The following is an 11,224-nucleotide window of genomic DNA, read 5'->3' on the forward strand; positions in this document are numbered from 1 at the left end:
ATAATAATAATGTTTATTAAGTCCTTACTATATGCCACTCTCCAGGCTAAGTGTTTGAAATGCACTCTGCCATTTAAACCTCAAAACAGCTCCACTTTGAAGCTGAAGAAATTGACGTGTAAGAAGCTTAAGCCATTTGCCCAAAGCCTACACAGTCAGAGGCAGAACTGTGATTGGAACTGGGCCTGTTTACTCCAAGCGAGGTAAATGCTGTTAAGTCTTAACTATTACTCTCAGAAAAGATCCTCCAAGATTTAGAATCTCAATGCTCCTGTTTCTACCCTGGGCCCCAGCCTCACAAACACACGACACTCACTTAGTCAAGTGTGGATGCTGGGCAGTGGCAGAATGTGGGTTTGGGAGTCAGAGAGGCCTTGGTTCCATCCTCGGGAAACTTCCTGGTCTAGTTGAGATGATAAAAGATGGTGTATGTGAACGAACAGCCTCAGACCACTCTCCTCTTGTGCTACTTTGGAAACAGAATTTGCCTTCTCTGTCTCCTGCCTGTCTGGCTCTGGCCCCCCAGCCCCTCCTGTAGCTTGCATTGCCCCTCTGGGTTTACATCTGCTGCTTGGTTTGATGAGCTGGGAATGCAATAGCAGGAGTAACAAGCCTGAAAGACCATGACCACCTCTGCCACTTCCGAGTGTCCCAAGGTCGCTGCTATACCATCTTGCCTGCCAGATTTGTGACGAGTTAATAGCGGTCAGATGCAGGAGTGGTCTGTAACCCTCAGTTTTGCTCTCTCTGCATTTTCCCACAGTTCTTCTGCTGGAGCAACTGTTTTGTTGAGGAGGCATCCTCAATCCTGTCCTCTCCTAGTGTTTACTGTCCTTTTCTGTCTTCTAAGACAAGGCTCTGGCCATACACGTTTCCCTTGCTAAAACTTAACATGTGGGCAAAACCAATAAGGATTTTCTCGGCGGTAAATCAGAGGGAAGAGCGGACAAGGAACAGAGAGACTCGTATGGGCGTATGGGAAAGGAAATATAAAATTTGGGGAGATTGGTGGAATGCATTGAAACCAGACAGAGTACCCCAAAGCCCTGCAAGGCACTTTAATTTCCGTGATAATCTTTAGCAAGATGAACAGAACTCTGCAAAGAGGAAGCTGTGCTTATTAACATCTAGTGGACACATAGGAGGAAAAAAACCTGTTTCCTTATGAGAGGAAAATTGAATTCTGATTATATGGAGTGTTTCGGAGAATTCCTGAATTATGTGCCATTTTCACTGTGGTGCCAACGTTCACATGTCACAAACCACATAAAGTGAGCACACGTGACCTCTTGGAGTGCGTCTGGAGGACTGTGTGGGCAGCCTGTATGGGTATACCACGTAATGAAAAAGATGTGCATCCCGAGTGAGTGGGTTGGGGGTGGGGGCAGGGAGCAGGAGAAGCCAGATTACAGAGAGGCAGATATGACAATTGGGAAGGGGACCTGAATCCGACTCAGCACTAACTGCAGTTCATGAGTCTTTCCTAATCGAGATACAGCCGTGTGTTTTTCTGAGAGTGTATGGAATTCCAGGGCACGGCAACCACGGGTCAAACTAAAATTGGACATCTCGTATCTGTCGTACCATTCTTCCTTTTTTGCCCCCAGCATGTGCTCTGTTGCGAAGGGAGGTCCCTATTAAACTTATTTTGAAATAGCCTTTTGTAAGTATGGCAGTTTAGTTATTGCAGGGTAGCTTTGAAGGCTGCTTCAAATTTTAATAACCCTTGGCTGGGCTTTGAGATTACTAGTGGTGTTTGTACTCTCAAAGGCTAGTGCTAAGAAGCAACACAAGCTCTCTGTGGGCTCTAACTACAAGGAGAATTGCGATAGATGATGTCATAGATTTCATTACGATACGAATGCCAACTTCTCCTGAAATACTGCTTATCTAGGAACCTCAGATCTTTTGTAGGTATTATCTGGGGGTGTGGAGAAACAAAGACCCACCGTGGTAAAGGGACGTAACTGAGGTAATCCAATGAGTCACTAGTAACAGGAACAAAGACCTTCCAGTGGAAGGAAGGGAATTGGTCTCCTGCCAAGAACAGCTCCTCTTACCTCCATTTTGCCTGAAAATATGGGATGCTGAAATCTAAAACTTGTCAGAAAATTCATTTCCCCGTGAATTCTGGCTGAATTTCCTGTCAATACTTGGCTGCGACACTTGGCAAAATAATTTTATTTTACATTATAAATAAATGTTCAATTCTTGGTTTCATTTCTGTTTCAATGGAGGCTGCTGTAGATGACCAAATATGAACAATGACAGATCTGAAGTGAGTGCTGCTAGCAACCAAACGATATGCAGTGTTGGGCTCAGCAGTAAGCAAGCTGTTAACTGGAATGCATTTGTTTTTATTTGGAAGAGTGCGGCCATTGTGAAAATTGGCCTTTGATACTCCCCTTTTCTCTTCGTTTGTGCCTGAACTCCCTCAGTCCAGTTTGGGATGCCCATAATTTTTGTCTCCTTGCCAATCTTGCCTCCTCTCCCATCCCACCCCTCCACCACCACCACCCCCCATCTCCATAAAAAAGGATTTTGGCTTTCACTTTTTGAGGGGCCTGTTTTCTGGGACTGCTTAATCTAGTAAGGTAAATCATGTTCATTTTCCAAAAAAGATTTCAATTGTTATTGTGCTATATTTCTTGGGAAACATTCCTATTGAGACCAGAACTTCCTAGAGCTTTAATGGCGGAAATTCTAAGGACCTTAGCAGGCTGGAGAAGAAGCTGTTATATTTCCGTGTGGGAGTCCATAGTTATAAGACACCCCATAGACTTAATAACGTGGGAGAATCAACTTCATAATATTATATGTACACACGTCCCTTCTTTTACTCACTGACAATGGGCTACATTCATCGATGTCATCACGTTCCTCCTTCTGCTCTGTGTGGGGAAGGAAAGACTTTTCCTCTTCTCTCCTAGATTCTATAGCTGGGTCTATGAAATAAACTGACAGCAGGCAGATTAACAGAAGAAAATGTATACAAATTTGTTAATTTTTAATATTATGTTCATGAGGGCATCATAGGAAAACAGTGTATTGTACCCCAAACAGTGGCGAGATTTGACAGTTTATGTAGGGGACGGGAGGGAGAGATGTAGGCATTATAGGGGAAAGTAAATGGTTTTTAGGAAAAATGAATGGGCCCTTAGAAGAACAGATAAGAGATGTGACGGTTTGCAACAAAGTTTGTCTGGGCGTGGTGTCAATGTCCAGTCACTTCTGTGATGAGTCAATCTCTGGTTAATGAAGTTCCTGGGTAGGGGATATATGACAATTGAGTTCAGTTTGGAGGATCTATCCTTAGGTGGGTAAGGGAAGTTCGGAGAAAACCTATTCCTGCATTTTCTGTTTTTCAAGTGCCTTTAGCTCGAAAAATTCAATATACCAAAGTGCAAATTTTGGGGCAGCATGTTCTGAACTTCATCAGCAACAACCGGCAAAATTCACCACTGTGGTATTGTGTTTCCAGCTCAGCAAGAAGCTCAACTTAACTTAAATTTGGATTCCTGTTAGTTAAATAAAATATCTTTAAAAGATATGTTATGATTTTTGTATTGAAGGTAAAAGAGAAAAACACAGAACAAAAGCACATGAAAATATTCTAAGAGAAGCAAGGGCTCATCATTAGAGAGATAATTGCTCTCTGGTTGTCTCTGGTAAAGCAGAAACCGGTGGCCTTTTGGGACCTTAAAGGAAAGGTCCCCACATAGAGATAAAGCTGTTTAAATATGTTATGGGGATACAGGCCATCCTTGACAGTGAAGGCTTAGACAATGCCAAATTCCTCCCCAAAGTTAGAAGAGGTACCCATCACCGAATAGAGTCTCTTAAAGGACTAACTCTCAGTTTCTTGCTGATCTTCAAGAGAAGTTTAAAGGAATATAATTTCATGGTCAATGCTAAAGTTCTAACGAGGCCAGCGGAGGAACCGGGTTACTGGAAGCAGCCTGTCTTAGCACTTCAACGCACAGCTGTCAAGGGGCCTCCAAGGAGCCTGAGATCCAAACATGGGTGGTGACAGGTGAAGGAATTCAAGGCACGTCAATCCCCAAATAGGTACTTTGTAATATTGATTATTTGGGGCTGAAACACTTAGAAAAACAAGTGCCTGGGGTTGCCTGGGTTTTCCACACTTGAAATAAATCTGCTGACTCCGTCTTGAGACATGTTCAGTTCTCTAGAGAAAACAATTACACAGGCATCGTACTTCATCTCCAGAATGAAATATAATTTTCTACCAAAACAAGTGACTTTCATGGTATCTTAAAGAAGTACTCCCCAGAACTCAACTCATTACATCTCAGCTCTGAAATAAATGCTTAAGAAGAAATGCCTTGATTCTTCAGGCTCTCATGGTTGGTTCTTGGCTTCTCAGGCTGAATGGAACACTTATCATTTGGTTGGGTCTCAATGATGCCAGACACCCAAACTTGAACAAATGAGATTAAACATAATTTTTTTTATAATGAAAGAACTTAATTCATATGTACATTCCTGGCTTTGAACTTCAGGAAAATTACTGTACTGCTTGGGTGGTTGAAAAATTCTTGGCCCTGGGCATTTTAACAATAATCGCTCAGAAACGTACAACCTGTTATGTCTTATTCCCTAACTATGGGAGGGTTTTTTTGTTTTTGTTTTTGTGTGTGGGTTTTTTTTTTTTTTTTTTTGGTTTGGTGGTTTTTGTTTTGTTTTGTTTTGTTTTTTTTGATAATTGAACTATCCATGCAGAACTCTTGTTTTCAAAGTGCCTTCTAGAGCTAAATCAGATGATTTGAATGGAAAACTTACCAGGACAAAATGTAAACAGTCTCCTAAGTTAATAATCATTTATTCTAAGTTTTAAAGCATCTATTTTTCTGATGTTTTCTGAGTTAATACTTGTTTTACTTTTTTAAAAGCAATGTGAGTTCTTTAAGCTGAAAATTCTGATAGAAATCATTTTGAAAAACTTCAAGGAAATTGGTAGAACTTTCAGCTGAGCCAAGATATTATTTTTTCCTCTTTAAATTGGTTTTATTTATCAAACGAAAGATTTGGAATACACTGGTCCCCCAGAGTCATTCCAACTCTAACATGTTATCCTTCTATGCTTCTATCAAGAAAATTGTATTTGGATTACTACTCCAGCGGGCTACCTTTAATACAGAAATCTGAGTACAGGGTGTAAATCACATTGCTAGGTTCAAAGCTCAGCTCTGCCACTTACTAGCTAACTGACCTTGGGCAAGTTACTTCAGTTCTCTGCTTTTAGTTCTGTTTGAAAAATGGAGCTGATATTAGGACCTAAGATTATTAAGAGGATTAAATAAAATGATACATGTGATGTGCTTTGAGCAGTGATTGACACATGGTAATGTGAATTATTATTATTTGTTCATTTTAGTGACAGGGCAAATCCTTTTTTTCCAAGGTTTGCTTGGCATTAATCATACAAGGCATTCCATGATTATTTTCCATATTATTGGGTAAGTATCACCTTTATATTGCAAGGGAGTTCAGGAATTCCTTTATGCATTTACTTCTTTTTTTTATAAATATAGAATTATAGAACTATGGAATGTTAGCATGTGATGGGGCTTTAGAAAATGTGAAGACCGATGATTCTTTTTCTTTTCTTCTTTTTTCTTTATGACAGTATTTTAGTTCTTTAAACAAACATTTTCCTGGGTGGCTCAGTCAGTTAAGTGGCTGCCTTCGGCTCAGGTCGTGATCCCAGGGTCCTGGGATCAAGCCCCACGTTGGGCTCCTTGCTCAGTGGGGAGCCTGCTTCTCCTTCTACCTCTGCCTCTCTCTCTGTCTCTCGTGAATAAATAAATAAAATCTTTAAAAAATAAATAAATTAAATAAATAAATAAACATTTGCCCCAGCTTTATTGAAGAATAATTGACCAATAAAAATTGTGTACATTTAAGGTATACAATGTGGTGATTTGATATATGTACACATTGTGCAATGATTAACATACCAATCTAATCAACACACCCATTGTCTCACATAGTTACCATATTGTATGTGTGCGGGGAGAACACTTAAGATGCACTCTTAGCAAATTTCAAGTATCCAATAAAGTATTATCATTTTTCATTAAACATTTGAATTTTTGGGTCCATTAAAAAAATAGCAAAGCAAACCAATTTTAGGTCATATATGCTTATTTTTAATTCACTGAATGTATTCTTATCAGAATCAATTATTTTAATGTAAGTGACCTGATTTCTTGTCCACATCACAATTTGCATTTTAAAAACATAAAAATTATATACAGTTAAGGTATACAACATGATGTTTTGGTATACATCTACATAGTAAAATGTTTACTACAGTTGACATACCCATCTCCTCACATATTTACCATTTGCGTGTGTGTGTGTGTGTCTGTGTGTGTGTGTGTGTGGTGAGAGCACCTGAAATCTACTCTTTTAGCAAATTTCCAGTATGCGATACCATATTATAAACTATGGTCATCATGTTGTACATTAGATCTCTAGACCAATTCATCCTATATAATTGCAGCTTTGAACTTTTTGACCATAATCTAATTTTCCTTACCTCCTGGCCCCATTGGTTACCATGCTAATCATTAGATCCCCAGAACTTATTAACCTTATAACTGCAAGTTAGTACATTTGACCAAGATCTCCCTCTACCCAGGGATCCCTGAGTTCCTTGGAAATGATATGAAGGTCATCCTCAAAGCCATGTAGGATGGGTGCGGAAGGATGGGCCTCCATGGTCTCTCTTTGAATTCGACCAGAATGGCTTTGCTTCCAACTACTTTATGTAGTTGCAATTCCTGGTAAAAATTTTCTGATTTAACACAAATTTCCGATTTAACACATTTTACGGATGAAGAAACTGAGCCTCAGTGAAGTGCATTGATATGCCCAGGGACACATAGCAGGTGAATAGCAGAACAGAAATAAAAACCAGACTTCTGACTGCCCAACTGACCAACTGACCAACTGACTGCCCAACTGACCAACTGACTGCCCAACTGACCACATTCTACACCATGTTACCATGGAAACTTTCAAACAGATTAAAGTAAAAACAAACAAACCCACAAACAACAACAACCAAAAAACCCCAGAACATCTCTCTTGCATTTTTGCCTAGTGGGGTTTATTCTACTTGATGAAAGCAATGAAGACTAAATCAAGGGAACTAGAATTTAGAAGTTAAATAAGATGCCAGAGATTGGGCCTTTAGATTGTTTAATAAGATCTTCAGCACCTAAATTTGATTTTCTATAGAGAAATGAATAATTGCTTTTTAAATGAAGCAAACCAAGGAACAAATAACTCATATGTGTCAAGCACCATGGGATTCAGGGATGAAAAATTCCCTACAGCTGGAAGGCAAGCATTATAATTTGAAATTTCCTGACAGTTTTTGCAAGAAAAGAAATACTAACCTTTCTTTTCCAGGCCAAATGCCAAACTAGGTAATTACCCTTTGCCCACTTTCTTTCCCCAAGCTGTTTTAATTAGATACGAATTCTGCCTTCACTTCCTCTCGTGGACTGAATTGTGATGTTGGCACATGTCTTTTCAATAACTATTAATGCCCTAGTTTGCCGAATGCTTTTCCCTTCAGAATGGAAGAAAGTTTTGTCATAAGTACCTTGGGCTTTCTTTTGGGTACAAAAACCTTCCCAAGGAGCAGAGGGATTAGGGAGCAAATTTTTATGTTTCCCAGAACTAGATCTCCCAGCTTCAAGTCTGCTCCAGACACTCAGGGAAGAATCAATAAGCCATACCTTTCCTGCTAGTCCTGGATATGTGTGAGAGATATTAAGGGGAAAGCTATTAACCAGATCAAAGTCTTACAGTTCACCCTCCACCCCATACCCTGTGCCCCACTTCTTGAAAAACTGCCTAAAGAAACAATGGGTCCGTAGAGTTACAGACGACATGCAGTCCATTGACCCTCCCCATCTTCTCAGCACCATGACTTTCCCACAGGAGCAGAACAGCAGTGCCCAATACCCATTCAAGCAGGGCTTTATACTCAGAAAGAGCGGAGTTCTACCACAAACCACGCTACTTAACGGCAAGCGGCAAGGTTATTTTAGGTAAGTTATTCAACTTCCTGAAGATTCTTTCCTCAGGCTTACATATTTTTTCACTTAAAAAATATCTTGGAGCTGTCCCGTATCAGCACATGTGATCTACTTTATTATTTTTTTTAATGACTGCACAACATTCCATTGTATAGCTGTACTATTATTCCACTACTGATGGACATTAGGCTGCTTCCAGGCTTTTGCTCCAAGAGGCAATGCTGCCGAGTGGGCGGGTCATTGCACACATGGGAAGACATCTCTGTGAGGTCGACCCTTGTAAGGAGAATTGCTGGGTGGAAGAAAATCTTTGTATTTGAAAGTTGGTGGGCGCCTGGGTGACTCGGTCAGTTGAATATCTGCCTTCGGCTCCGGTCATGATCCCAGGATCCTGGGATCCCTGGAATGGAGCCCTGCATCGGGCTCCCTGCTCAGCGCGGCATCTGCTTCTCCCTCTTCCTCTCCCTCTGACCCTCCCCTCCACCTGTGCTCTCTCTCGTGTGTTCTCTCTCTCAAATAAATAAATAAATAAATAAAATCTTTAAAAAAAAAAAGTTGGTAGACAGTGTGAAATGGCCCTGCATTGTGGTTATCTCTTCATATTCTTGCCAGCCATGCGCTCATGTTCACTGGAAAAGGCATTTCGTTGCAGTTTACTGAGCACTGCTGTTGTCCTGAGGAAGAGTGAGCACCCTTTCATGTTGTAAAGAGGTATTCTTACTTTTCGTTCTGTAACTGCTCATGTCTGGTGTGCATTTTTTCCTTGAGTGTTGGACTTTTTCTTACCAAAGTCTAAGAACTGTTTATGTGCATGGAAATTAGCTTTTTTGTTGTATGAATTACAAACACACACACACACACACACACACACACACGAACACAAACCCATACATTTTTGTCTTTTAACTTTGTTTAGTTTTTCAAGCAGAATTTTTAGGAACTGTTTGATGGCTTCTGGGTTTTTATCATCTATGAAAAGTTCTTTCTCAGTCTGAAATAAAAAAGTTAAAATCTCCAAATTTTTTTCTTTTCCCTTCCTTTCCCTTCCTTTCCTTTCCTTTCCTTTCCTTTCCTTTCCTTTCCTTTCCTTTCCTTTCCTTTCCTTTCCTTTCCTTTCCTTTCCTTTCCTTTCCTTTCCTTTCCTTCCCTTCCCTTCCCTTCCCTTCCCTTCCCTTCCCCTCCCTTCCTTTTCTCTTCTCTCTCTTCTCTTCTCTTCTCTTCTCTTCTCTTCTCTTCTCTTCTCTTCTCTTCTCTTCTCTTCTTTTCTCTTTTTTCCAGATGGCCACCTAGTTGTTCCAATGCCATTTATTGAATAATACATCCATCTCCCACTGAATTTATAATATTCTGAATTTCTGTGCATATTTTAATATATTGTTAGGCTTTCTGCACTGTACTACTGATTTTTTTATCTGTTCTTATGCAAAGAAAACATTGTTTTAATAATTTGAGTGTTAAAATATACTTTCAAATCTAATAAAGTATCATCTAATTTTTTCAAGACATTTCCTGGCTTATCTTGCTTGTTTACTTTTTCATATGAAAAATTCCCTTATCTAGTCCCCTCCCCCCAACAAAATTGACCAGTATTTTTGGGGGGAGTGCATTAAATTTATAATTTTTAAGGAAGACTACACATTTATGATGTTGAACCTTTTTATTCAAGAATATGATATGCCTCGGGGTGCCTGGGTGGCTCAGTTGGTTAAGTGTCCAAATCTTGATTTCAGCTCAGGTCATGATCTCTGGGTTGTGAGATCGAGCCCCTAGTCGGGCTCTGCACTGGGCATAAAGCCTGCTTAAGATTCTCTCTCTCCTTCTCCCTCTGATCCTCCCCCTGCATGCTCAATCTCTTTCTCTCAAATAAATAAATAAATCTTTAAAAAAAGAGAATATGATATACCTCATTTTCATTTAACTATCTTTGTGTTCCTCGGTAGAAGTTTGCATATGCAGATATTATAAAATGGAGATGAGGACACCTGGATGGCTCAGTTGGTTGAGCGACTGACTCCTGGTTTCAACTCAGTCATGATGTTGTGGGATGTGAGATCAAGCGCCAAGTCCGGCTCTGTGCTCCGTGTGGAGACTGCTTGAAGATTCTCTCCATCTCTTTCTGCCCCCTCCCCGACTCATGTGTGCATGTGTTCCCTCTCTCTTTTTCTCTCTCTTTAAAATAAATAAATAAATCTTTAAAAAGATAAAGTGGAGATGCTATGAAGAGGGATAAAAACAGTACTTATCTCAAAGAGTCATGGTAAGAATTAAATGAAGATAATGTATAGAACCTGGCCTTGAGCCACGCTCAAAGAACATAATGTGTATAATGTGTGACAAACGCACACTTTACTGCTGTAACCTGAAGTATATGTGACAAAGCCAAGAAGACAAATCAGTCTCTCAATAATCTGAAATCTCCAAGATTGTGACTCCTACTTGGCTCTACCCTGAAATAGAAACTATTTTCCTCTCTTTGCCACTCTTCCCTATGCCCTACTCACATCGGTGACAGGTGAAGCAAGGAGACCGGAAGTGCCACCAGGGGCATGAATGGCATCCTTGTTGGACGTGAGAGTTTAACAGGTTATGGCTGCCCTGCCTATCCAAGGAGGGTATCAGCAGCACCCAGGAAGAGGAAACTGAATGGGCCTCACACTTCAAATCTCTTGAAAGCTGTGGACAGAATGAAGAAAATATTGCCAGATTCTTTATAAATTTTACAGCTATTTTATTTCTGTTTTGAAGGTAGAGAATCTCCCTCTATAGGATAGTGAGCGGTTTGATTAAGATTGCTCAGTTGTCGATCAAATGGAGAGTCTGGATTATCATCTTCTGAGACTCAGGGCCCCATATCCATATATTTTATACACCCTTAGAGCACACTCACTGCATGCTCAGTATTGAACTAAATGTTTTATTTGCTTTCCCACATTTAATCTTCGCCAAGAAATATCATTATCCCATTTTACAGATAAAATAACTGAGGGTTAAGGTCACAGATCTAGAAGCTGACAAAACCTCTCCTGGAGATTGGCTTGTCTCTAAAGTCTGTGATACTAACCACAATGCTTAAGTTAGCAGATGTTAAACACGTTAAATAATATCAACTGTAAAAAAGTTAAAGTATTATTTGACTGTATGTTGGA

Source organism: Halichoerus grypus, chromosome 9, assembly GCF_964656455.1.
Source record: "Halichoerus grypus chromosome 9, mHalGry1.hap1.1, whole genome shotgun sequence".
Lineage (NCBI taxonomy): Eukaryota > Metazoa > Chordata > Mammalia > Carnivora > Phocidae > Halichoerus > Halichoerus grypus.